The following is a 27,874-nucleotide window of genomic DNA, read 5'->3' on the forward strand; positions in this document are numbered from 1 at the left end:
CTACTGCAACCTTCATCCTTCTGAATCTGCTTAATGTATTCATTTCATGGTCTTCCTCTACGATTTTTTCCCTCCATGCTTCCCTCCAGTACTATATTGGTGATCTCTTGATACCTCAGAATGTGTCCTACCAACCGATCCCTTCTTCTAGTCAGGTTGTGCCACAAATGTCTCTTCTTCCCAATTCTATTAAGTACCTCCCCATTAGTTTCGTGATCTGCCCATCTAATCTTCATCATTCTTCTGTAGCACCACATTTCAAAAGCTTCTATTCTCTTCTTGTCTAAACTGTTTATACACTCCTGGAAATGGAAAAAAGAACACATTGACACCGGTGTGTCAGACCCACCATACTTGCTCCGGACACTGCGAGAGGGCTGTACAAGCAATGATCACACGCACGGCACAGCGGACACACCAGGAACCGCGGTGTTGGCCGTCGAATGGCGCTAGCTGCGCAGCATTTGTGCACCGCCGCCGTCAGTGTCAGCCAGTTTGCCGTGGCATACGGAGCTCCATCGCAGTCTTTAACACTGGTAGCATGCCGCGACAGCGTGGACGTGAACCGTATGTGCAGTTGACGGACTTTGAGGGAGGGCGTATAGTGGGCATGCGGGAGGCCGGGTGGACGTACCGCCGAATTGCTCAACACGTGGGGCGTGAGGTCTCCACAGTACATGGATGTTGTCGCCAGTGGTCGGCGGAAGGTGCACGTGCCCGTCGACATGGGACCGGACCGCAGCGACGCACGGATGCACGCCAAGACCGTAGTTTCGTACGCAGTGCCGTAGGGGACCGCACCGCCACTTCCCAGCAAATTAGGGACACTGTTGCTCCTGGGGTATCGGCGACCGTCTCCATGAAGCTGGGCTACGGTCCCGCACACCGTTAGGCCGTCTTCCGCTCACGCCCCAACATCGTGCAGCCCGCCTCCAGTGGTGTCGCGACAGGCGTGAATGGAGGGACGAATGGAGACGTGTCGTCTTCAGCGATGAGAGTCGCTTCTGCCTTGGTGCCAATGATGGTCGTATGCGTGTTTGGCGCCGTGCAGGTGAGCGCCACAATCAGGACTGCATACGACCGAGGCACACAGGGCCAACACCCGGCATCATGGTGTGGGGAGCGATCTCCTACACTGGCCGTACACCACTGGTGATCGTCGAGGGGACACTGAATAGTGCACGGTACATCCAAACCGTCATCGAACCCATCGTTCTACCATTCCTAGACCGGCAAGGGAACTTGCTGTTCCAACAGGACAATGCACGTCCGCATGTATCCCGTGCCACCCAACGTGCTCTAGAAGGTGTAAGTCAACTACCCTGGGCAGCAAGATCTCCGGATCTGTCCCCCATTGAGCATGTTTGGGACTGGATGAAGCGTCGTCTCACGCGGTCTGCACGTCCAGCACGAACGCTGGTCCAACTGAGGCGCCAGGTGGAAATGGCATGGCAAGCCGTTCCACAGGACTACATCCAGCATCTCTACGATCGTCTCCATGGGAGAATAGCAGCCTGCATTGCTGCGAAAGGTGGATATACACTGTACTAGTGCCGACATTGTGCATGCTCTGTTGCCTGTGTCTATGTGCCTGTGGTTCTGTCAGTGTGATCATGTGATGTATCTGACCCCAGGAATGTGTCAATAAAGTTTCCCCTTCCTGGGACAATGAATTCACGGTGTTCTTATTTCAATTTCCAGGAGTGTATTTCATGTTTCATTTTCATACATGGCTACACTCCATACAGATACTTTCTGAAACGACTTCTTGACACTTAAACCTATACTCGCTGTTAACAAAATTCTCTTCTTCAGAAACGCTTTTCTTGCCATTGTTAATTTACATTTTACATCCTCTCTAGTTCGACCATCATCAGTTATTTTGCTTCCGAAATAGCAAACTCATCTACTGTTTTAAGTGATTCATTTCTTAACTTAATTCCCTCAGCATCACCTGATTAGTTCGACTACATTCCATTATCCTTGTTTTGCTTTTGTTGATGTACATCTTATAATCTCCCACAAGACACTGTCCATTCCGTTCAGCTGTTCTTCAAAGTCTTTTGCTGTCTCTGACAGAATTACAATGTCATCGGTAAACCTCAGAGTTTTTATTTCTTCTCCCTGGACTTTAATTCCTACTCCAAATTTTACTTTTGTTTCCTTTACTGCTTGCTCAATATACAGATTGAATAACATCGGGAATTGGCTACAACCCTGTCTCACTCCCTTCCCTACCACTGCTTTCCCTTTCGTGACCCTCGACTCTTATTACTGCCATCTGGTGACTGTGCAAATTGTAAATAGCCTTTTGCTCTCTATATTTTACTCCTGCCACCTTTAGAGTTTGAAGGGGAGTATTCCAGTCAACATTGTCAAAAGCTTTCCCTGAGTCTACAAATGCCATAAACGTAGGTTTGCCTTACCTTAACATATCTTCTATAAGGAGTCGTAGGGTCAGTACTGCCTCGCGATTTCTTCGGAATCCAAACTGATCTTCCCAGAGCTCGGCTTCTACCGGTTTTTTCATTCTTCTGTAAAGAATTCGTGTTAGTATTTTGCAACCGTGACTTATTAAACCGATAGTTCGGTAATTTTCACAGCTGTCAGCACCTGATTTCTTTGGAATTGATATTATTATACTATTTTTGAAGTCTGAGGGTATTTCGCCTGTCTCATACATCTTGATCACCAGATGGTACAATTTTGTCATGGCTGGCTCTCCCAAGGCTATCAGCAGCTCTAACGGAATGTTGTCTACTCCCGGGGCCTTGTTTCGACTTAACTCTTTCAGAGCTTTGTCAGATTCATCATGCAGTATCATATCTCCCTTTTGATCTTCATCTAAGTCCTCTTCCAGTTCCATAATGTTGCCGTCAAGTACATCACCCTTGTATAGACCCTCTATATACTCCTTCCACCTTTCGGCTCTCCCTTCTTTCCTTAGGACTGGTATTCCATCTGAGCTCTTGATGTTCATACAGGTTGTTCCCTTTTCTCCAAAGGTCTCTTTAGTATTTCTGTAGGCAGAATCTATCTTACCCCTAGTGATACATGCTTCTACATACTTACATTTGTCCTATAGCCATTCCTGCTTAGCCATTTTGCACTTCCTATCACGCTCATATTTTAGATGTTTGTATTCCCTTTCGCCTGCTTCATTTATTGCACTTTTATATTTTCTCCTTTCATCAATTAAATTCAATATCTCTTGTGTTACCCAAGGATTTCTATTCCCAGATGCTGCCTCTGAAACTCTCTACAAACAGTGGTTCTTTCAGTTTATCCAGGTTCCCTCTCCTTAAAGTCCTACCTTTTTGCAGTTTCTTCAGTTTTAATCTTCAGCTCATAACCAATAAATTGTGGCCAGAGTCCATACCTGCCCTTGGAAATGTCTTACAATTTAAAACCTGGTTCTGAAATCTCTGTCTTACCATTATAAATCAATCTGAAACCTTCCAGTGTTTCCAGGTCTCTTCCATGAACACATCCTTCTTTTATGTTTCTTAAACCAAGTATTAGCTATGATTAAATTATGCTCTGTGCAAAATTCTATCAAGCGGCTTCCTCTTTCATTTGTTTCCCCTAGTTCATATTCACCTACCACTTCTCCTTCTCTTCCTTTTCCTACCGTCGAATTCCAGTCCCCCATGACTATGCAATTTTCGTCTCTCTTAACTATCCGAATTATTTCTTTTCTTTCATCATACATTTCCTCAATCTCATCCTCATCTGCGGAGCTCGTTAGCATATAAACTTGTACTATTGTGGTAGCGATAACACAACAGAAAAAGGCGTTTCGCAATCACCCTTTGAACAGATGCTCTTCATTTACCATTATCCGGCGTGGTTGTAGTCTAAAGTGCGGCGCTGCATATCCTACAGTTCGAAGCATTCGACGATGGCAGTAACACCGCAACTTAAGAATATGGGGAACATGGCAGCAACAAACCTTTGTCGAGTACGAGCAAGACTCTGTAAATCTTTACGTGTTTTGTGCTGTTTCTCGACGGGGAAAAAGTACGGCCTGTTTCTTTTTGCGGAAAAGGCTGTTGCAGGAATGACGTACCTGGGTACGTTCGAAATTTGGTTTTATCCACAATTACTAGACCATGATGAAAATATCAATTCTCAATAGGAAGGACCACCACCACAACTGTCTCCTGAATGTCAAAGCATTTCGTAACAATGAGCTCTCTAAAAGACGGGTGGGCCGAAAGTGCATACAGATCTCGCATTGTTTAATTGACCTCCAAGTTCACCTGATCTCTCTGTGTGTGAACCTTTTTACGGACTTTGTGAAAGACTCCGCCTATGTGGGTCCCCTTGTAACAACTGCGACGTCACATAGCAACAGCAGCGAATGCAATTATTCCGAGCATGCTCGCAAAAGTGGGAGGCGTGTTTGACTATCCCAAGCGGATACTGATTTGTAATGGTAAGACAGAGATTTCAGAACCAGGTTTTAAATTGTAAGGCATTTCCAAGGGCAAGTATGGACTCTGACCACAACTTATTGACTATGAACTGCAGATTTAAACTCAAGAAACCGCAAAAACACAGGAATCTAAGGAGATGGGACCTGGATAAACTGAAAGAACCGGAGGAACATTGAGCACTTGTGAAAGGTACCGGCCGGAGTGGCCGAACGGTTCTAGGCGCTACAGTTTGGAACCGCGCGACCGCTACGGTCCCAGGTTCGAATCCTGCCTCGGGCATGGATGTGTGTGACGTCTTTAGATTAGTTAGGTTTAAGTAGTTCTAAGTTCTAGGGGACTGATGACCTCAGAAGTTAAGTCCCATAGTGCTCAGAGCCATTTGAACCATTTTTTGTGAAAGGTAAATGAAAATTTTGATCCTAAACTAACTGCAAAAGGTACCCCATAGTTGTATGTGCTTAAGTGTAAAAGATGCATCCTTATCAAATCGGATAATTCTTTTGAAAATAAAAAGTTTGCAGTAATTCACATAAGTTAAAATTCAACTCAAATTTCTGTCTTCATTAATGGAAAAGATACACTACTGCAAAATAGGATGAATTATTTTGAAACATCCTTTAGTCAGCAGAATTTAAAGTTTTAGAACTGAATTTTGCAGAAGGTTCAAATGGTTCAAATGGCTCTGAGCACTCTGGGACTTAACTTCTGAGATCATCAATGCTCTAGAACTTAGAATTACTTAAACCTAACCAACCTAAGGACATCACACACATCCATGCCGAGGCAGGATTCGAACCTGTGACCGTAGCGGTCGCGTGGTTCCAGACTGTAGCGCCTAGAACCGCTCGGCCACCCCGGCCGGCTTTTGCAGAAGGAGAGAAGGAAGTAAGGCTATTGTTTAACGTTGCGTCAGCATCGAAGCCAATGAAAACAAAGGGCTAGCTTGGACAGGGAAGCACGGGGAAGGGATTTGTCCGTGGCCTTGTTGTAGTAACCATCCGATGATTTGGGAAAACGATGGGAACTCTAAATCAAAATTGTCTGATAGGGATCGGGACCCAGGTCTCCGTGAATACGGCTGTATCGCAGTAAGTACAGCAGTACCTTCCTCGGTTTCTTCAGAAGGGGATTATTAATTGTCTTTGTGCGTGCAAATGCTGTGGTAAGTCAATTATCAACCAGTTTATCAAACAACTACAATTTTAATGCGAAAATCGACTCAAATAAGAAATCATGTTACCAGTGTGCGGTGTCAAAATTGGAGCCTCTACATGTTAGCCGCTGTCAACTGTCTGCCGACTCCAGAACAATGTCGGCGCAGTGAACTGCCATTACTTTCTCCTCGCTTCTTGCACAGCGCACGGGCTGTGCCTTCCCGGAAATACACAGTACCAGTATTCCCCGATCCCAGTGACGTGTTCTGCAAGGAAAACTCGGATACCATCATTACTTTCGTTCCACACGTTCCATTACTTAATTAAATGAATGGAGAGAAAGAAAAGCCTGAAAACGTGGAGCCTAGAGGAGACTGATTAACACAAATCCAATCTAATACAGCCACGCATAAGCCCGTTGTGGATGTTCTGGCCAGTCTAAGTATAGGTTTTGCACTGTTTTCTGCTGTCGTCTGCGAAAAAAGTAGGTTTCATTTTATCCATTCCATTCACAGAACTGTAAAATTACTAGTGGTTAAGAAGAGATTACATTCGCTAGTAGCAACAACATATAGGTAAGTTCCTTCCTCGCACTAAGTTCGAGTAACTTATCAGTAGAAAAGTTTAATTCATACGTAATGACATTTCATAGACACGTGTCTGCTTCTTTCATCTTACATCATTGTTTCAGCTTCTGGGTTTTGTTCTTGGGTCGGAAACATCGAGGGAATAAATCAGTTTTCAGAAATGATCCCTCTTCAAATATAGATAATTTTTTAAATCTCCTATGGACTTCTCTAACTGACTTGTGATGCTTAGTTTTTACTTTGAAAACCAGGTAAAACTTTTGTCCGTCAGCTTATTGCTGTTAAGCATGTGACCATGTCCCCTCAATTTTCATTTCCTTCTTATTACAATTTTTTCTTCGGTTTTTTCTGTGTTTCTTCATAAATATTCCTTCTTTCTCTTCGTAGAATTATTACATTTGTTCTTTTGAAATGCGTAAAATCACATGATAAGAATTCTGGGGGTTCAGCTTGCAAACCAACGGTCACATTCGTTCGTCACTTTTCCAGTTCTAATGACCTCAGTGCCGACGAGACGTTGAACGCTAACATTCCTTTCATTGGCCTTTTGGAAGCCAAGTAGAACCTAAAACTGTAATAAAGTATTTTCTCCAAAACAACACTTGTAGATGACTATATTACAGCCAATTTCATTCTCAATTCTTGTCCAACTCTAGTGATATCGACGATACGCTAAGCACTAAGTTATGTTATTCTTTTGTAAATAATAGATTTCAGCTATCAGTCGTCCTTTGGAAAATTTATTGGCAGCTCTAGATTTCGGCTAGCAACTAGCCATTCACAATGCACTATCCTTTTTTGGTCAATGCATGTAATGCCTGTTGGTCTGGCTTTGTACACAGTTCATGAAATCAAAGATGGCCTGATGGCTTGGGTATATGCTTGTGTGTATATTGGGGGGCGGGGGGCGAATCCCCTCCATGTGGCTTTTACGGACGCCCACAAAATATCAACACTGGTTGCTGGAGGACCGTGACGAAAAAATTGACGACAGATCTTGTTCCAGGAATGTTCGATATTTCGATGTGCCACGTGTCAGGCGAACGTGCGAGTCAGAGAAGGAAACATTGCTCAAACGAAAAATAGCCTTCAGAAAAAATACTGACAAAATCGCAATGCCCGCTAGTTGTGGAAATGGGAGCTAAAAGTCTGTAATTTTATAACAGTATAAAAGAAGGACCTGCATTTTTATCTTCAAATTTTGTGTGTTGCGTAATTTGAAACCTACAGATCAACCTGCTCTTGCCCAGTTGTGCCGGTGGTTTCTAATGAGTTGCGCGTATCGATAAATTAACGAGGTTGCAGCGGTCCTTGTTTGAGGAGTGTATTATAATCAATTTTAGCTGCTATTAATCATTCGTTACGTGCTCCTACATTTTAGGAGAGTTACCTTCACATCTGGAGGGTGCTTGTTCGATAATATTTTTCGCTCGTTTTAAGCATCATTTTCGACTTACAATTGACTGAGATGTTTACTTAATAACGTTCCTTGTATTATTTTGTTACTTACGTGAGTCTCCCCCATTCCTGGCCGACCCGTTACAGTAACACTCTTAGAAAGAGACAGACAGTAAATTAAAAAAGGTTCAACCAGGATTCGAAGTGTCGGTCTGACTCAGTGCAGTGCACAAAAAGGAGCAAATGTATGGGCTGACAAGCGTAAGTGAGGGCCAACAACGAATCCTGTGCTGGGGCAGAGAACCTATGTGGACTTCGCTGGAGCTTACTCCAGCCGACAAAGGCGACTGCGTCACAAGCCTATCAACCAAGGGAAATCGGGTTTCCAGTGGGAATCTCAAGAAATCTGCTAATGTACTGCGGAGACAAGTTAGTCTTACTGCCGGCACCGCAAGTATAGCAGGCGTGGATTCGTCTTTCACTGTACCCTACACTTTGATCTTCCACTGGAAACATCGATCCCACGAGAACCAGGGATGGAGTGGACGACTCATAATACGTATTTGATTTCACGCTGGAACAGTATAACGGTAGCTACTGCGCTATTTGGTTGTTATTTGATAGCTTCGGTAAAGAACTAAAGTCAGAGATAAACGAGAGTTTATAGTCGACAGCTGGGGTGAAAGTTGAAGGAGGCAGTATTCAGAGGTGGCATTTTTCAAAGAACCGCCCCTGTATTCCCCTAAAGCGATCTGGGAAGAAATACGACAAACCGTAAATCAGAATGACTAGACGAGGATTCAAACCCGGCTCTTGCTGAAACAGAGTCCAGTCTCTAATCACCGAGAGGGGGCGGTTGTTTCATAAGTTTAGGTTCTAGTTCCTCCAATGTCACACTCCTTACAACATTCTTGTTATTTAGAGGCTGTTAAATATGACGCAGAATATCATACTTGCTTACTGCTAGCTCATGCCTCAATGAATTGAGAATATTGACATGAAATGGGCAGAGTGTATGGGAAACGTGGCGAGCTAAAGTCAAGTGAGACAATGAATAAGAGACTGGATTCTTATTTACGAGGAAAGGTGTTCAAATCTCTGTCAAATCATCCACGTTTAAATTTATCCGTTTTTTTTCTTTTTTTCAGGCCATTGTCGGAATTGCCCCTTAAACAAGGCCACAGCTGCTTTCTTGCCTATTCTTGTCCTATCGGAACTCATGTTCCGCCCTAATGCCCTCGATGTCGACAGAACGTTTCACAAGCAAAACTGATGATGAGGAGGTGATTACAGCGACTGATTGTGCTGTGTGATGTCGTGTTTGAGTTGCTTCAATGAGTCAATGAGTGTGGATTGAAAGGAGCAAGGAGGGTTAAACTGATGTCCACATCTGACGGAATATTTCATCACCATCATTGTCGTATGCTCGTACTCTGCAAGGAAATGCAGAGACGTTTTGATATATAACCCGTGGCACTATAACAGAAACCGACACCCGCGAACCTCTCACTCGCGCTCCTGCTGCTCTTGCCGACCAAACAGTACATGAGTCAACTTATTCTAGTGTCACGGCTGGAAGTGGGAGCATCCGGGTCGAGCCACACCGCACCGCCGTGACTGGGCGAACCCAACCACGACGGCGGGTTTCGCTTCTGTGTACGCTTCAGAAATATGAACTGTCGTCAATATTCATATTTTACGTCCAACTGATAGTCCCGTCCACAGCAGAATAACTGTAACTACTGAATTCATAACAAGAAATCGCTTCCTTGGAAGTAACCAGTGTCAGCTGCGATCGAGACTGCTCCCCGACTTGAGGCACTTTCAAGTCGTGCAACGACTCATCTTCAATCTATCTGCAAAATACCGGAAGCTTGGAGGAAGGGCGTTCCTTAATCATATCTATTAGCCTAATTTATGCATTGTATGATCTCTAAAGCACTAGGCTTTCCGATCATGTAGCTGATCGAAACGTTTGTGTTTGATATCGTGCTGTCTAACTGATTAGATATCTTTAAAGCAAGAAAAAAATTTCATCACCTTTCTAGACGACTGTTCGAGTGGCAGTTGGTTGCCGGGAGATGTTACTGCAGTAGGAAGAATCGGAATAACGCACTGTTGTTCTAGACGAAGGGCGGTTACAGAAATCGTTTTCTCGTCTGAGGTTGCTTCCGAGCGCATCTGCTACAGCTATTAAGTGACAATGTGACTCTGTAACTCTGACTTTACTGAATACAAGAGAAGCGGCGTCAAGCACAGAAGAAATCGGTGACACCGTTCTGAGAGAAACGAGACATTGCATTACCACATACAGAGTGACGAGCACAGGCGATCATTAATAGCTGAAATTAGCAATGCCTTATACATTGTTACGTAATGAGTAAGCTGTATCTTTATTTTTGTACGACTGTATGCATCTACCAAATTCTGTGCCATATTAAATCTCTCATTATCAGTGCAAGATGACACTAACTGCTCATCGCCTTGCTTGCTGTTGATAAAAATCAAATGTAACTGATAAATCACGTTGTGACTATATTAAAACTTGTGAATGTCGCAGGAAACTTTTTCATTTGTAAAATGAAACAGAAAGCTCATTGATGTCTCACAGTTTAAGATCATATTCGATTTCGCATTAGGTTTATAGATACAAAAAAAGAAAAATGGTTCAAATGGCTCTGAGCACTATGGGACTTAAACATCTGAGGTCATCAGTCCCTTAGAACTTAGAACTACTTAAACCTAACTAACCTAAGGACATCACACACATCCATGCCCGAGGCAGGATTCGAACCTGCGATCGTAGCGGTCGCGGAGGTCCAGACTGAAGCGCCTAAAACGGCTAGGCCACGGCGGCCGGCCAAAAAAAAAAAAGTTTCCGAAAAATCGGTTAAGTGGTTTGTGAAATGATTTTTCCAGACGTAAGAAATAAAATAGATTAGAGAAATATTTGTCGCACCATATTTGCTGAAAATGATGTCAAACGTAATTCAAAGGCGCATCAAACGTTTCTCTAATTTATTTCACAAAACATTTGACCGATTATTTTCAATATTTTTTTTTAAATTTTGTTCAGAAAGCGTGATATTATTGGCACCTTATTTGCTTTCCTTCCGTCTTCTGCTCTCGAACTGTTCTAAATTTAATACCTGATTTGAAGGAAACAGTTTTTACAGTTAAATATCAAACAAAATGCAATTTTTTATATGCAGAATGGCTAGTCCTTGAAGAATGAACTTTTTGACGCCTCATTTACATAGTTAGAGGGTGAACTTTTTGACACTTCAAATACAAAGCAGCAGCTGTCCGTGAAATATTTCAGTTTCCCCTGAAATACGCAGTTATGTTTTTCTTAATTACTATGATTACTTTTAAGCAACTAAATATTTTTTTGCAAAAGTAGACCTCACGCTGGTTAATTTGATACCACATTTATCTACTTCCCACTCTTCGTTTAGCTATGAAAATTCCGACAAAAAAATTTGCCCTCAAATCATTAATTAAATTTTTGTTAATTCTCCTAATTATCTTCAAAAATTAAACACTTTTATGTTACATTAGACTTCACGTTGGCCAATTTGATAACTCATGCAGGCTGTTCTCACTCTTTGGCTACGAAAGTACGGACAAACATACGTTGTGTACTTTATGGGGAGTCTTGTTTTCGCTCAGCTCAAACATTTGAGCAAAAAAGCGGTAACGTTGTAGGTACGTACTGGCAAAGATAATCGTTGCTGCCTAGATTATACACTCTCTCCTGGTGTCTGTTAATTATTCCGAGTCAGAGAAGAGTCCGTAGTTCCTGCGCGAACTTTCTCGAGCCTCTTGAGCGAGTGTTGTGCGGTTGGCGAGGGCCTTGCCATCACGTAGGCAGAGGCGCGGTCCTCACAGCACACACGGCCGCAGTTCAACGGCCAGCTTGTAAACACTTGTCAGGTGCTCGCTGCTCGTTCAGCACTCGCAATGGGGCAGGGTGGGGGCTGCCATAGCGGATCATATGTCGAGGTGCCGAGCTGGCTGGTTTCCTGTATACGTTGTACCCAGTTTCAGTGATAATGAAAAAGATGGTTTAAGGATCGAAATCACGCACAAGAGAACAAAAGGCGCGTACATAGAACAAAATGATCAAGAGTAGCGACATTTGGCATATAATTTCGTTATACACGGGTAGCGCGCAATCTACCAGCATAGCCTCAGAACTTCAGGTAGGATATTAATTGAGGTAATAGATGCAAGAAACTGATGTCCTCGAGTGAGTCATTGCCGATAATTTGCGTTTCTCGGAAGACTGACCGGAGACATCTTCAAAACATTGCTTGTAGTAGCTCATCCAAACATCTGGAAAGGTATGACTCGAATAATTCATATACTCCTATGACAAAAATATGACGTAACGGGGACTAGTTTGTATGCAGTATGAGGCAGTCTGGAGACGTGCCATCAGACTTTCGGCAAAATGTCATCCACAAAATCCAGAAGATATTAAGGAAAGGTAAGTGCGCACAGTCAGCTTCACGTCTGATGGCTCTATTTCGCTCTAATAGTTTACACAGTTCTGTTCGTTTTCTGGGAAACTATATTGGTGTCAACTGCCATCAGGAATCTTGCTGTATGGAATAGTAGCTTCACGGCTTTTGAGGCTGAGCTTCTAAACTACATTGTTCAAGGTTAGTCGGAAAATGTCTGAAAAAGAACCTATGGGATCTGCAGGAAGATGGAGCCTACTTTTCACTCACAGAAAGAAGCAAGTTTTCCTTTCGGGTGTAAAAAAAAAAAAAAATGCCTTTGGGTGTAAAAAAAAAGAAGTATTTAGTGATCAACTTTCTAAAAAAACTGAGAGTACACTATTCTCTGTTTTTGCCCCAATGAATGAATAAACGCCTAACTTTTCGTCTGCGAGACACATAGAAAGTAAAGATAACTAGAAAGAAGAGGTAATGTAGAGTGAAGGTAACAGCCTACTAAGATTTTCTGCCACCGACCTAACCAGCAGTGACGAAAGGTAATAAAAAAAAAAAGAGCAAGCTATGCAACTAGCGTCTTGATTCATTTCTGCTTGAATCAACAGATAATTCTTGAGTGCAGTATATACCATTCATGTAGTTCTACATCAATTAAATGATCTTCAAGATCCACGAAGAAAGGCACGAGGCAGTGGGAAGATAAACAAATTGAAAGCTTATTACTTTTGAATTCATTACGGGAACAGCAGTGATCAATGTCTTATAAATAATTACTATTGAGTAGTGATTCTCCAACAGAAAGAGGTTCCTACTCAGTGGTCTGAAGATGACCACAGTAGTGGTCGAAACCGATCACCTTGTTAAGTAAATCGTGATCAAGACTGTTTTTAATAGTAATTAAATTGAAAGCTGTCCAGGCAACATTGTGATACGTGACGCAGTGATGCGCATATTAGATATGAGAGAAAATCCGCCATAACCTGTGCGTGGCACTTACCGTGGGTGGTGTCAATACGGTGTGTGATGTTCTCGCATAATAATGTAAAATTCTCACCAGCTCCATATACTGTAGATCAACTACTCCAGCATGGCTCAGCGACTGTATCTTTTATTGTTGGATAAAAAAAAATGGTTCAAATGGCTCTGAGCACTATGGGACCTAACTTCTAAAGTCATCAGTCCCCTAGAACTTAGAACAACTTAAACCTAACTAACCTAAGGACATCACACACATCCATGCCCGAGGCAGGATTCGAACCTGCGACCGTAGCGGTAGCGCAGTTCCAGACTGTAGCGCCTAGAACCTCTCGGCCACCCAGGCCGGCTATTGTTGCATAAGCGCACTCTGTAGGTCTGCAATGACGGTGATAGGGCTACAGTTCCTCAGCCCGTACCGTGCATGTTCAGTCGGATTTAAATCCGCTTTGCGAGCTGGACTCTCCACAATATGATGTCCTATTGTTGCAAGTACTCATCTATCTCCTCAGTAAGGGGGCACATTAACGTCCTCCTTCAGCTGGAACTCAGATACACATGCAGTACAGTAAAGCTCCAAATCGCCTGCATATGTCATCCCTATACACGGCAACCGTCACAGTAACACAGCAAGGCATGCAGTGGCGTAAATGCTCATAACATGATGTCGCGCCGGCCGCTGTGGCCGAGCGGTTCTAGGCCCTTCAGTCCGGAACCACGCGGCTGCTACGGTCACAGGTTCGAATCCCGCCTCGGGCATGAATGTGTGTAATGTCCTTAGGTTAGTTAGGTTTAAGTAGTTCTAAGTCTAGGGGACTGATGACCTCAGATGTTAAGTCCCATAGTGCTTAGAGCCATCTGAACCATGATGTCGCGCTAGACGAGAAACCTGGCAACTCTACATATCTAATCCGCGAGCCACCCTATGGTGTGTAACTTATGTTAGCATTATTAATTCCCACTCCCTCTTCCCTATTCCATTCGCTATCGGTGCATGCCCAGAGTGATTGCTGATAAGTCCTCGTATCAGCTCTAATTCCTTTATTTTTCCCGTTGTGGTCATTTGGCGAGACACATGTTGGGGGGGGGGGGGGGGGAGTGATGCATTAATTTCTTGGAACGTACTCTCTCGAAATTTTAATATTCCGGGCAGTCAAAAAGTTTCTGTTTGAGGTGTTGCTGCGGGATATACACAAAGTAGCGCGACTCCGATGCCGGTGTATAAGCACCGACATGTAGCAAAGGATTAGTGTGGCATTCGTGTCTTTGTGATGCGCGTATGGTAAATGCGGAAGCGTGAACTATGGAACGTTTTTACCAAACGCGTCCAAACAGGACCAACGTATTGTTGTTCTTTCCTTGGCTGCCGAATTACGAACATCAGTACACATCCGTCGGAGAGTGAAGAATGTGTTTGGGGCAGCATGTCTGTCGAAAACCCCCGTTGTGGAATGATGTGCCAAGTATCGCGCAAGGGGTGCTGCTGCTTCATCATAAAGCACGTCCCCATATCGCAAATGTCGAAACACAGAAGATACGCCGACTCAAGTGGGAAACACTCGAGCACCCGCACTATAGACCTGATCTCTCCCTATGCAGTTATCATGCCTTCGGTCCCTTAAAAAAGTGCCGGCCGGTGTGGCCAAGCGGTTAAAGGCGCTTCAGTCTGGAACCGCGCGACCGCTACGGTCGCAGGTTCGAATCCTGCCTCGGACATGGATGTGTGTGATGTCCTTAGGTTAGTTAGGTTTAAGTAGTTCTAAGTTCTAGGGGACTGACGACCTCAGATGTCAAGTCCCATAGTGCTCAGAGCCATTTGAACCATTTTTTAATAAGTCACTTCTCTTGTGGATGAGTTACATCTGCTTAATATTCTTCCAATGAAATGCAGTTTGGCATCAGTTTTTCACAGAATTAATTTTATACGCTCATTCCATTTTAAATAGCTACGGGCGGTTACTCCGTGGTATTTTACAGTTGTTACCGTTTCCAGAGATTTATCGCTAAGAGAGTAGCACAACCTTATTTGTGTGCAAAACATTACATTTATTTATATTCAGGATCAACTGCCAGTCCCAGCACTTATTGTCGCTCCTCTTCATATCTTCTTGCATTTCGGTACAGTCTTCTGATATTGCAACATTGCAATAGCCAACAACGTGGTTGACCAGCTGCCTGATACAGCTTCTGACAATATTATAGCGTTTTAACCTCACGAACTAAGTTCTGCATCTAATGATGAGCGCATTGTCTCTCGAAACGCGTTGTTGAGTTACGTGTGGGGTAAAAATTATGGCTGAATGTTATTAATTATTACTGTAAAAATATTATAATCGTTAGCGCACATCCGTAATGGATAATATTAATACTGGCACGATTTTATCGTGTCCCAGAGGTACCCCAGATGAACGAGAATCACTCTCCAGACTAAATTGCGACTCATCCGTGAACAAGACACTATCTCAAACGTTGCTGGATCCTCTCATAACATTCATCTAACTGCATGGTGCCTTTGTGTGAAGAGAAAGCATCTTGTTGGTCCCAGAGCAATTCCTCGAAAAGACCTTTCGCAGTCAAAAAAATGGTTCAAATGGCTCTGAGCACTATGAGACTTAACAACTGAGGTCATCAGTCGCCTAGACTTAGAACTACTTAAACCTAACTAACCTAAGGACATCACAAACATCCATGCCCGAGGCAAGATTCGAACCTGCGACCGTAGTAGCAGCGCGGTTCCGGACTGAAGCGCCTAGAACCGCTCGGCCACAACGGCCGGCGTTTCGCAGTCTTGCAATAAATGTGTGGCCCAGCTATCTCTAGACAGGGTTGCCGCCCTGGTGGTTCAACGTTTTCAGTTAAACGAAGATAATAATCCCAGTAATGTTTTTTTTATAACTCTGACGACCTTGTCTGTACTGCCGTTGCATGTTTTCCCTTTCCTGGAATACTATCCACAGCCGTGAAGTGACATTAGAAGCGAAATTCAAATTCTGGCCGACTGTGTGCTGAGTGTGGTCAGCCTCTAATTTGCCAATGATCCGGCCACACGTAATGCCACCTAAACGTGTTAGCTGTGACCTCCTGCTTCTCTATGATTCGAATACGTCGTTCCAAAGTCACGCAACATGCAATCAGAATCACTCCATCGAAGACCTCCGCCTGTCTGCCCACTCAGGCTGTTGCAAACACATTTACCTGTCTTTTACTGGCATGCTACAAATATACTGTGATTCCCCGCTACAGTTTAGTCTACGTTATTACTATGACGCAATGTTTTCTCATGAAGATCCCTCAATGTATTGAGTTGCACGTAATTAAGAGAAAGCTCCGTAAGCTGGGAAATTGAAGATGAGGGCGCAATTATAGAACTACTTTTATCGCATACACGTAAGCAAACTAGTTAGAGTCGGTACGTAATTTCAACGAAGAGCTGTTTGGACTACACTCAGCTGCCCGGAACTCTCTGCGGCGAGGATCGTCAAGTATGAGAGCTTGCGGCTGGGAGAAAATCATCAACTTCACTATTTATGTATTCTCCGTGCACGGGAATTCCTTTTCATTATTGACTTTCGATATCTTCAATAAAGTGTCAAAAACAACATGCTGCAATAACAGTGACCAACTACCAGGCACGCTGTAAATACGCGTGTGTACTATTAATTAACAGCTGAAGCATGGAAAATAATTTTTGCAATTCATCTGATCTATTTAGCTTTGTTTTTCAACATAAGTTTTTCATAACTGACCTCTACAGATCTACCTACTACCTTCGCAACAATGTCCTGACGGCGATAACTATCAGTCAGAACACCAGCCACATAAAAGCAAAAACAACATGAACTGAGCAAGGGAGACATCCTACAACAAACTCACATGCTACAGTAAACTCACTCATAACGCCAACATCCACGGGAGACAAGTTTAAAAACAGCATTAAAAACTAATAATACAGAGGAGATCCACTAAACATTGTAACAGAAAAAAATACAGGCACTCGAGCTCTGAAATAATACCAGATACAGTGGAATACACAGAAATCAGCATAGAAATGAGTTGCAAGGAGAAGCTTTAACATAAGAAACAAATAGCCATTGAAACCCCTTGGAAGCGAATCTGGTTACATGATCCACGCAGAATATTTAAATACAGAAAAAACTGTCAACAATAACATGAGCATACTTGTAAATAACAAAAATAAACGCACACTGACATTAGGAGCAAACTATTACATACAAAAGGAATAGAAAAAATGGAGGGAAAAGAAAGGACATCTCTCACACTCTCTCTCTCTCTCTCTCTCTCTCTTCCTACCTTCCGCTGTCTCTCTCACACATGAAAACACTTCTACTCCCGAAAACGAAGTAGAGACATTCCTCTGGATCAGGAGTAATAGTTTTCATACTCCCCTGCTGCGCCAATAAAATCTGCATTCTTTGATCCCCGACCGCCAGACAGTCCCCTATACAATAATTAATGGGAATGCCGGATACAGCGATCGTTTTGAAATGGGCTGTGTAATATCTAGGAGGCAGTAGAGAACGACATACAGGTTTATTTCGTGTCCTATGATTTTTGGAAGGCGTTATACACTAAAGAGCCAAAGAAAGTGGTACACCAGCCTGATATCGTGTAGCGCACCCGCGAACACGCAGAAGTGTCGCAGCACGACGTGGCATGGACTCGACTAATGTCTGAAGTAGTGCTGGAGAGAATTGACACCATGAATCCCGCAGGGATGTCCATAAATCCGTAAGAGTACGAGGAGGTGGAGATCTCTTCTGAACAGCACGTTGCAAGGAATCACAGATCATCTGTGGGGAGTTTGGTGGGCAGTGGGTGTGTGTAAACTCAGAAGAGTGTTCCTGGAGCCACTCTGTAGCAATTCTGGACGTGTGGGGTTCCGCATTGGCCTGCTGGAATAACCCAAGTCCATCGGAATGCACAATGGACGTGAATGGATGCAGGTGATCGGACGACTGCTTACGAACATGTCACCTGTCAGCGTCGTATTTAGACGTATCAGGGCTCCCATATTACTTCAACTACACACGCTCCACACCATTACAGAGACTCCACCAGCTTGAACAGTCCCCTCCTGACATGCAGGGTCCGTGGATTCATGAAGTTATCTCCATATCCGAACACGTCCGACCGCTCGATCGATACAATTTGACCGAGCGAGGTGGCGCAGTGGTTAGCACACTGGACTCGCATTCTGGAGGACGACGGTTCAATCCCGTCTCCGGCCATCCTGATTTAGGTTTTCCGTGATTTCCCTAAATCGCTTCAGGCAAATGCCGGGATGGTTCCTTTGAAAGGGCAGGGCCGATTTCCTTCCCCATCCTTCCCTCACCCGAGCTTGCGCTCCGTCTCTAATGACCTCGTTGTCGACGGGACGTTAAACACTAATCTCCTCCTCCTCCTCCTTGATACAATTTGAAACGAGACTCGTCCGAACAAGCAACATGTTTCCCGTCATCAACAGTCTAATGTCAGTGTTGACAGGCCCAGACGAGGCGTAAAGCTTTTTGTCGTTCAGTCATCAAGGGTACACGAGTGGACCTTCGGCTCCGAAAGCCCATATCTATGATGTTCCGTTGAATGGTTCGCACGCTGACACTTGTTGATAGCCCTGCATTGAAATTTGCAGCAATTTGCGGAAGGGTTGCACTTCTGTCGCCTTGAACGATACTCTTCAGTCGACATTTTTCCCGTTCTTGTAGGATCTTTTTCCGGCTGCAGCGATGTCGAAGATTTGATGCTTTACGGGATTCTTGATATTTACGGTACACTCATGAAATGGTCGTACGGGAAAATCCCCACTTCACCGCTACCTCGGAGATGCTGTGTTCCATCGCTCGTGCGTCGACTATAACACTACGTTCAAACTCACTTAAATCTTGATAACCCACCATTGTAGCAGCAGTAACCGACCTAACAACTGTGCCAGACACTTGTTGTCTTAAATAGGCGTTGCGGACCGCAGAGCCATATTCTGCCTCTTTATATATCTCTCTATTTGAATACGCATGCCTATACTAGTTTCTTTGGCGGTTCAGTGTATATCGGTCAACGTAGCAGACCTTTTCCTGCGCGTACACTGTAACCACTTAGCAGTGCGTTGATCTTGTTATATGAATCTTTAATTTATCTGAGATTTTCAAATGATTTAGGTTGACCCGCTATCATCGACAACGAGCGCAGTTAACTTAATTGCGTGCCACTTAATGTAAACAGCAACATTTTACTAGTAACATACTCTTGGCGGCGTGTGAGTAGCTTGCAGGGTTAGCAGTAGCAGAGTAGCAGTAGCGCGGCCAGTGCGTGTGAAGCTGTTGTTAGGCGGTGGCTAAGCGGCGCGAGAACAAGGCAGCGGCCACACAAAAAGCTGAAAGTGAAAGCGACAGACCGGCCTCGGCCCCTGCAATGCGCCCAACAATGTTGCCTTTTCACGCCGTCATGTCAAAAAGCTCCTTCTTCTCGCCCAAGTCAGCTGACACGACACACCTATTCTACAAACAACACCGCTAAGCAATTCGCTTCTAGTTTCTTAAAGTGACATAGTCTTAGAAAGCCCTCAGTTCTTGAGCTAAGCTATTGGCTTCGTGACAAGATGCAGGCTGGAAATCATTCCAAGTACACGAAGAAGTGTTCAGGACGAGGTGCTCTACCTGTTCACTTATTTAACAACTTTCCATTGTGTCTTAGTGCAAAACGTGTCTTTTTTTATACTAACTTTATGTGCTCTCATGGATAATCAGGCAGTTTTAGATATGTGCTTTAATTCGTGGCTCCTATCTCTTCCGAATGTCACATGAAAGAGAACAATCGAAGAATAAGTTTCTGCACTTCAGTTAGCAGTGGTAATGCTTCGTACCCAAATTAAAGTATTTAAGATTACACTGTCAGTTAAGACCTCAATGTTAACGATAATTAGATCTTCCTTAAAAGGAGGAAGATGGAAGTATAAAAACCTTAAATTTAGAAGTATGCCTAGAAGAGGTACACAGTGAAGCTTTCAAGTGTCGTTTCTTTTACTCATATGGAAATTTACGAGTTTGTCACCCTGTTGAGATGTATGTCCACAAATTGTAGAAGTCACGACTTATACTGGCCTCACATTGGTACGGTCAGTGGGTCCTGCTCAGGCTTCCTCGGACGTGCACAGAAATTTTAGTTACGTCTCCAAGTTAGGCTCTGAGCAACCGTGAGACAGTGTCATCTGTTCTGGTATCATCAACTGCCCACCAATGGAGACTGGAAAATTGTATAAACTCTGACCACTGTCTTCATGACTGAGTTTTTAGTCACGTCAGTTACGTTATTTCGCAACATGCGCATGTTGACGTAATTTCTAAGGAATCACGCCGTATTATAAATGACGCAGAATAATTTGTGGCCTGTAGATGTTGCAATCAGTTCACTTTATTAATACTTCAGAGAAAATAATGAGAACCAAATATCGAATACTTTTTAAAGCACTTTTTCGTTGTCTTCTCTTGTGGAGGAATGTAGAACTGGAGGTTTTGTGTGTGTGTGTGTGTGTGTGTGTGTGTGTGTGTGTGTGTGTGTGTGTGTGTGGCGTTGCAAGCCCAGAAACCGTCACACAGTGTTGTTACGTGTGCTGTCTACCTAGCTACACGTTGTATGCGATGAAACCTTGGAACACACATACTCTTTTCATAACCATTGTAATGACAACATAAGATAAACACCCATATGTCTTTGTTTCAAGACAAAATATAATATTAGTTCTACTTGTGGTATAGCGCAACCGTAAACTAAGTTTTAGTTGCCTATCCACTTTAGATGTGAAGGTTACACAGCCACGTGCTCCTAGATATTGAGAAAACATGCTTCGTATTTGTCGACATGCTGAATCTGATGTCCTCGTACCAGGTGTCTGTGATAATCTCTTCTACATATTCTTTCAGATGAATACACTCCTCTCTGCCCTTATAAGTTCCGAGGTGCACTAACTGCCAAGAGCTTAAATGTTTGCTTAACAGGCGACGACGTCGTTCTGCCTGTTTTCTAGCCGGCCGGAGTGGCCGAGCGGTTCTAGGCGCTACAGTCTGGAATCGCGCGACCGCTACGGTCGCAGGTTCGAATACTGCCTCGGGCATGGATGTGTGTGATGTCCTTAGGTTAGTTAGGTTTAAGTAGTTCTAAGTTCCAGGGGACTGATGGCCTCAGAAGTTAAGTCCCATAGTGCTCAGAGCCATTTGAATCATTTGAACCTGTTTTCTAAGTTCATAATTAAATTCTTTGTGGCTCTTTGTGTTCAGACAATTTCGAAGCGTTCCGAAAAGTTTAGGAAAGCAAAGGGATGCTTATATCGCATGTAAGAGCGTCGTTGTAGTAGTAGAATACATGGAAAAAAACACAATTTGCATTTTATGAAAAAAAGACGGCACTGGGAAAAGTGAGAGCTGCCTTATCCTCATGGGACTTACCTCAAAGGTATTCAGGTATTCGAAAGAGGAAAGGAAAATTACAGTTTGTCTCATCGCCGACGAAATCATTATAGGCAGACCATTTGCTCAGATCAGTTACAGAAGTATGGAAGGAAGAAAGTAACACTTACCTGCTGGAGAACAATGCCGATATTCGCTTTCAGTGTTTTATGGAAATTGTAGAAAACGTACGTACGGTAAGAATTGGAAAATCATTTGAACCCCGCTTCTGGATATGAGTCCAGACTCTTGAGACGAAAAGGCTTCAGAAAATGAGATGTAGTTTGTCCTTCCTCGAACGTATTTTAGGTTTACATATTGTTATCGGTGCCTTCTGAAGACATTCTCGCCAACTAGATGGCAGTAAAGTAATAGCAGTTTTAGTTAAGTGTCCGGTCGTTAAACTCAATCTTTCTGTTTTCCCGCACCAAGTATGCAGTGTTAGATGCGGTTACGAGCGTTGTTAGAATGTGACGGGACAGTACGAAAACGAAACAGTTCATTTGTCTCCTGCACACCTTATGCGGGTTCGACCATTACACGAGTCCTACATGCTAAACGGCCTCGGGAGCAAAACCCAGATTGATCGCCTACGTATTGCAAAGCAGGTTCACCACCCCATCGACAGGAGAGAAAAAAAATGTAATATTTATTATGTGATGGCGACATCTGGATACTTCATTCTAGCTTTTTCGCATTATAGAGAGGTAGAAAGTGTTCTAACAACAATAATTTCTTCCAGGTTTTGCACAACCTTAGTAGCGGTCGCAGTAATAACTATGTTTTTCAAGTACAATTATTATCCATTACTGATATGGAACACTGCGACGCAGAAGAAAATTTTTTTTTCCAAATCCTACTATGTTTCCCATCACAGTTAACAGTAGGAATGCTTCGATTTATTTTTAATACTTGTGCTATCTAAACTGAAATAAATTAAGATAGTCAGTGAAATATTATTTCCTCTAATTTTAGTGTGCGAAGTTAATGCCGCAGTTGTGTAAAGTCAAGTTTTTGTTGCGGTATTCCACTATTACTCTTGACCGATTAGTTATGATTTGAAACCTAAGGTCTTAAAAAACGAAGTTCCTTGCAGTACTTGCAGTACACTACAAGCAACAGGATATATCTAAATTCATCACTCCCAGTATATTCACTGTCTACAACATTTGTAAAAAAATAGTGTTAAGTCATTTGTTGGTGGAGGCTAAGAGAAACAGTAATCGACGTTAGGGTTCGCACATTTGTGATGTATAGTTATGCTACTGTCATGGTTATAATACAAACTGATTTGTTTGCTCGAACCAATTTTGGCATAGCATGTACAAAAATCGCGCAAAAACACAGAAATTCCGTAATTTTCCGATGCGGTCGTGGATGAACAGATAATCCACGCCATGATCTTATTTTTCTTCTTCCTAAATACCTCAGTTTGCTACTGCCACTTACAGAAATGGTCCAGTTACTCATTTGCTTGAAATAGGATACAAGCAGTTGGCCATTGATTCGCTTTGCCTTCGACGAAAACGTTCCTTGTAGAGAAAACGCTTCCACTGAAGCAGAAAAGACTTGTGAGCGGTCAATGGCCACTTCGTCCTTTCACTGTAGCCATTGCTTATCCGGTCCACAGGATTTGCTTCCTGCTACCTGGATCACCAGCAGTAGAGTATCCGCCGTGTTACAGCCTCTGTGAGTAGTTACAGACGCAGACCTGCATACACGTTCATTGAAGCGTAATAAATAGTGCAGGCAACAGCATAGAATCACATTCAAAGTCCCACAAAGAATGTTCTCCTTATATTTATTACCAATTTATTAACATTAAGAACAAATACGACTGTCTTAACTTTTTCGAAAGAGTCTTGAATTTTAGGCGTGAAACAGCAGACTGCCTAAAATTCTTAAGTTCTGATATAATGAGATAATTAGTGAGTATAATGAGACAATTAGATAGTATCACATTACAAGATCAGAAGAAAATTTGTAGAACCTGTCACATCTGTTACAAATCTAGGTGCAAAATTACGAACGGACATGAGTTGGAAATTGCTACTGTCACCTATGGATATGGTGTAGTTACTCATTGCTTTGCGATAGGGTGCGAGCAGTTGGCGACCTATTCGCTTTGCTTTCGACAACAACGGACACTGTAGATAAAACGCTTTCATTGCATCCGCTTTAATATAAAACATGTGGCAAATGATTTGGTTTGTAAACTGGCGATTAAGGACGTATTCAGCAATCAAGATATGACTGCAAGAGCTTGATGTCAATTTCTTCGTTAAAGACGTTACCTAGGTATCTCAAAGCAAGATATGTTTCAACATGCATAGTGATTCTGTGGAAAAATAATGCTTGATTCGTTCATAAGGGGTCTCTATATCTTAACATTTGCATCACCACCTTACGTGCATAATGGTGTCGTTAAGCATCCAGAAAAATATATGTAGGGTCATTTATTGTCCAACAACTAGAGTCAAACATTATCCTCCGCTGTTGGTGCTTAATTGGTGATGGTGGAAATTTACCGTGGGCTCTACGTTATTCAACTTAAGGAACACTAAAAGAAGTGCTATTCGTTCTACCGAGGGCTTTTTAAAGGAAGGAAGTCTCCATATTCTTACTAGAGGCATCGTTCAATTCAGGGCACTTTGTTGAGTTACGATGTGACATGCCGTTCTCTTTTCTGTCTTCAAAGAACTTACGTAGTTCTTAGAAGTAATATATAACTACTAAATAAAAAATGTGTCCCTTTCGTACTTAGAGTGTTTGCTTTTTGTAACAGTTCACGACAGAAGAAAAAAAAACAACCGCTTTGTATTTGTCCGAGGATAAACTAAAATCTGGATCATGCAGAGACTGGTTGTTGAGATCTCAACTTCGAAATTACTAAACATTTTAACCAAGAAAACATAAGAGTTAATTACTAAGTACCAAGAGTACGGAAAATAACGTCATTATACAAGCTTTACACACTTTTGGAATCTTTTAGGACCCTTCCTACACTACCTGTTTGTGTCCTTTGTAAAAAAAAATCTATAAAAATACTCGTGAGAATATTACAACTTTCCAGTACAGATTCCCAATCAAAATTCAACAGTTTTCAGATTTCTACAACAAAAATTCAGAGTATCATAGCACAGCAGAAAATGATATGCCAAATTTGTCATTCATTCTTCTTAGATAAATATAAAGCTTGACCGAAAGGCTAGTTCGAGCACCATTATGCTGTACTAGGCACAGTGCAGTTGGAGATGGTAAACCGTTGCCTTCGTCCGACCTTTGAACTTACTTCACTCACTCAGTTTCCTTCCCCCATCCTTGGTCATTTGCTATAGAAGCTGTTTTCAATGATCTTTACATCGACGAGACGTTTATCATCAAATTATGATCTCAGCCGTCGGGAGCTATTACGCTTTGCTATTATGCTGACTGTTATCTGAGCAAAGTGTAGCTAATACTGGTGCGCTATTGTACGAAAGCTATTCCTGCTCTGTATATGTAATAAGAAGCTTCACTTAGTGTATTTTGTTACCAATTTAACATAAGTCTTGTAAGTCACAAGCTCTACGGTTTCCAGAAAAAAACAATTTCAATTGATTTTTTTCAGAAATAATAAAATATAAACATAAGTGGAAACTATTGCAGTGTCTGGAATGAAAATTGCAGAGATTCCACTGTGTGTTTAACCCCTTCATACCCTCTGGCTACAATTGTGTACTTAATATTTAGTGTGCATTAGCTGACACAGAAATATTTTTCCTCAATGGAAATCTCATGAACACATTTGTGAATGTTCAATGTTTTTATCGCGCACAACTGCTCCCACCTGTTGGGCATCACAATAAAAATATCAACAAGTGAAAGTACCAGTGCGCAGCAGTTTGTGACCGCCAGAATTCAAGGAAGTTTTTAGTTAGCTATACTCCATTGTCCAGCTGAACATTATTTTTGTTATTCTGCATGGTAATTATTGAATTATCAGTTTATTTATTACAACAGTGAATATTTCAATATTATTTACTTTCGTCCATAAAAAGAAGTAAAATGTTGAAAGAATGTATTGAAAATGGGTACATATATTTGTATAAATCATGCATCTAAAATCATTAAAAAATCACCTACGAGCATTACAGTATAAAGAAAAATTTTCCTTCCTCCAGAAGAAATTTAGATATGAAAGGGTTAATTTACTCTGTTCACTAAAACATGTCGTTCTCTGCTTGTGTTGGGTCCCTTCAAAAACAACTTTATAAAATGACAGACAAAATATAGGCTTGAGCTTTCTCGAGAAAACTTCGAAGTTTCTGATCGAATGAAATACCATTTCAATGGATGTTTTAAGTTAATTCATTTGCATCAATTTAAAAGTAACAATTATACAGTCACAAACACGTCGAGAGTCTGTAGTAATCTACACAATTTTATCATTATAGTTTACAATTCAGTTTTATGTCGCAAGCATCCGAAAATTTCGCTCTTTTGGTATGAACTAGTATTCGGTGCCAGTGAAAGACTCTTTCATATAGGGGAGTAGCTAATACGTTCTCCTGCTAGGATGTCAGGGATGGAAGTGTGACAAAAGAAGGAAAACTTGTTGCGAATCATGAAAGAGTAATTAACAGCGAGTCATCATTTCAAAGTGACAGACAGGTAAGATACCTATATGAATATCAACACATGGCGATAGGCAAACATTGTTTAGAAATCTCTTCAACAATATCCTTTCACTTCTGTTATCCCATCTGCCCTCCTCGAGGATAACATTGTATATAGCGAATAGTACAAACCTACTTGACTATTCATGTAAACCCAACAAAAGTTAAGTCAATGGAATTCAATAGAGGGGCCATTCCAGAGTATTTCTAGTTATTTTGATTTCTATTGTAAAATTATGAGTAGTAATGAATTTGATAATTACTTATTCTACGGCTCCTTTACTGTCAGCGAAGACTCTTTCTTCACAATGTAGGCTATGTCTATGGATTTTCTTACGTTTATATGCACTTACTGGATCTCGTTAATGAACGCTGTTAATAGTGTTTTTCGTTGGGAAACGACTGTTTGCACTAAGCATCCTAGAGGAGGTTCCGTGACTGACGAATTTCTGTTGTTCTTACCGTCTCGGTTTCCCATTTTTAAATTGGATTATTAAAGTAAGTTTCTTCTTAAAGGTTTCGGCTGAAATATAAAATAATATTGTTTATTGTGGCCGAAGATGGTTAACAAAGTGACTGTACGTCTCAAGAGTTTTATTTGTGATGCAGCCAAGGGAATTTTTATCAGATAGTAGTTTACTTCAGCACAAAAAATATAACTGCAGAGATATGCGCGATGAAATGGTTGCAGAATAGTGTTGTCTCTTGGAAACCCTCGTGTTGTCTACCCGTTTCCGACATATAAACATCCTGTCAACACAGTAAAAATATTTCATTTCGATACCGAAACCTGTAAATTTCCATATAATGTGAGAAACAGAATGCACATAAAAACAGTAGCTTGTCTGGCTTTTTTCTATTCAGCTCAGTCAAAAACAAGGCAATTCATCGTATGGTGGAGGTATGAGTTTACATCTGTGGGTTTTCTGTAAAATATGTGTGGTAAAAAGTATTAATTGTAAAGAGGCGTTACTTATACCTTCCCGTCGGTTAGTGGTATCTGTAAGCCTGTCCGGAAACACTGCATTTTCAAACAGACTTCGGTTCGTGGGAGGAGTGGACCAACGCCTACTTTCTCGGTATTGACAGTGCTAAGAAGATGACGTCAGGTAAGGAAATACCTGTGTTGCTCATGCTGCCTACAGTCAGCGCAACAACACAGTGCAGCAAACTCTTCAGAATATTTTGTAGGAAAATAATGTCTTCTATATGTTTTAGGGATTAAAAAATGCTGTGTTAATATATACCGTACATCACTGCTTCGAATGTTGTTTAATGAATTTATCTACACTGGCGTGTTTCAACCGTTCTGGTAGAAAATCTTTTCGCTTTTGCCTTAATATCTCAGAAGCCCTCCAACACGAAAGCACTGTCAGGCGTCTGCTAAAGCAGTGTACACTGTCTTGTCTTTTACACGAATGTCAGCGATCGCTTTTACAGTATTCTCTTATTATTATCCTGGATGATGGAATGACTTTCTACGTTCATGCTTTTCTACGGCATATTGGAGATCATCTAAAACAAAATAAGTCCTCCGTCGTCATTATGTTTGCACAGTTGTTGCTTTTACACCTCTTAAAAAGATTTAATATTTAAGCATCCTTTGGAGCAATATTTGATTCTATCAGAAATATCGTTAAGAATCACCATTCGGATAATTTTGAATTACCTGAGGACTTCGTAAAAATTTTTCCTCCATCGGTTGTGTGTTCCGGGTCTGTAGAATGACCACTCCAGTAAAATT

At 42.1% G+C, this 27,874-nt stretch overlaps 1 protein-coding gene across 1 annotated transcript in view; it reads right to left on the reverse strand.

The window, feature by feature from the left end:
- LOC126183619 (uncharacterized) overlaps positions 1-27,874 on the reverse strand; it is a 182,052-nt gene that overhangs the window by 153,739 nt on the left and 439 nt on the right. The window lies entirely within an intron of this gene.

Source organism: Schistocerca cancellata, chromosome 4 (assembly GCF_023864275.1).
Source record: "Schistocerca cancellata isolate TAMUIC-IGC-003103 chromosome 4, iqSchCanc2.1, whole genome shotgun sequence".
Classification (NCBI taxonomy): Eukaryota; Metazoa; Arthropoda; class Insecta; order Orthoptera; family Acrididae; genus Schistocerca; species Schistocerca cancellata.